This window comes from Salmo trutta, chromosome 9 (assembly GCF_901001165.1).
Source record: "Salmo trutta chromosome 9, fSalTru1.1, whole genome shotgun sequence".
Lineage (NCBI taxonomy): Eukaryota > Metazoa > Chordata > Actinopteri > Salmoniformes > Salmonidae > Salmo > Salmo trutta.
This window is the reverse complement of record NC_042965.1, coordinates 34,478,601-34,480,112: the sequence shown is the minus strand read 5'-3', so window position 1 is coordinate 34,480,112 and position 1,512 is coordinate 34,478,601. Positions and strand designations below refer to the sequence as shown.

The 1,512-nt window shown below is 35.8% G+C and overlaps 1 long non-coding RNA gene across 1 annotated transcript; it reads left to right on the top strand.

Annotated features, from left to right (window-relative positions):
- Nucleotides 1–205: 205 nt before the first annotated feature.
- On the top strand, nucleotides 206–904 carry LOC115200450 (uncharacterized). The gene is made up of 3 exons (XR_003879520.1): nucleotides 206–364; nucleotides 439–512; nucleotides 675–904. It is a non-coding gene; the product is annotated as an uncharacterized LOC115200450 (long non-coding RNA).
- Nucleotides 905–1,512: the final 608 nt, after the last annotated feature.

The following is a 1,512-nucleotide window of genomic DNA, read 5'->3' as shown; positions in this document are numbered from 1 at the left end:
CCTATAACTAATCATAATTCCATTATTTTTACATAAAAAAAGAATACTTCAAAATGAGAAGATCCTGCCATGGAAAAGACGACTAGGTGGACATAAAGTGGAAAGGAGGGGAAATAACTCACACCATGCAGCAGGACACCTTCAGCTGCAGGGTCTTTGTAATGCAGATTTGATAGTTATATTTTCAATAATGAATGGTTAGCTGTTATGTGACAATTAGGTCAACATTTTATTTTTTGGTGTAGATGGCCAAGGAAGTTGCACAGAACTTCCCCAACATCCCCTCTCAAATTGATATGGAACCTTCAAAAACACATGGAGCAACTGCGAAAAGAAATGGCTGAGGATATACTAAAAATGTCTGGTATGTAATGACATTTAATTCAAAGTAAATTCTTTATTTTTATGTAGTTGTTCAGTTCATGCCTATGCTTTCAGAGTTCAACAAAGCCAACAACTGCTTCATGTGTGCCACTGATAAAGAACCTGGATGTGGCCCAAAGAATGACTGGGTTAGTAACTTTAAAATGTTTATGATCTTTTGACAACAGACAATTTATTATATAACACAATGGATGGCTAATTTCATTCGTCATACTGCATTGATATTATTTGTAACGTGTTATGCTTTGTTTTGTTTTGATGGCATGCAAAACATTCAAACGGTGGTTCAGTGTGCTGTGCCTAGGAGTGAAGACGAGTTCAACAGAGTAAAGAACACAAACTGTAAGTGCTGTCTTTGTTGTTGAAAATGTATGCTATACCCCAGCCACACTGAAGAGGCTCTGAAATGTACATCAACCAGGGATAAAGAGAAAGTTAACACTGTGAAATGTTTCATACTTAATTGAAGTTATGTCTCTGACATGTTGAAAAAGATTAAAGGTCTACAATTTCTGTTTAATTTGTCAATATTACATTTTTATTCATTGATTTACTGGCCACCATTACTGTGGTTACATGTTCAGTATATGTATTGACCAGCAAACCCACTGCAGCCTACCTCACTAGCTCACTCTCCATCCCTGCTTTGGACAATTAATAGCATGACTCTCGTACTTTGCCCTTTTCCTTTATGGTTAATATTAACAACGAAAGGAGATATTATCTGTCTCTCTCCTACTGTGTACCACTGTTAAATACTGTGGAAAAGCAGTATTTAAAAAAACAGGGGAAATAAGTACTTAGAACTACCAATTATTGTAGATAAATATTAAAGAAAAGGGTACACAACACTGGACTGAACCCCCTAATTGTCAAACTAATATTAATGTACAACATTATAGAAGATACATGACTAGAGGTTATGCAATATGGGTGTATATCTACTGCATGCTTCTTAGGTGTGTAATTGACATGACCAAGGAGCTATTGCAAATGTGAAACTATGAGAAATGTACGTTAAACCGTGTGATTTTACAGTACACAAACGAGTGTGCAATATAGAAGGGTAGTCAGCGGACAGTAGGTCACATGACCAAGGAGCTATTCATTTTACATTTAGAAAAATTC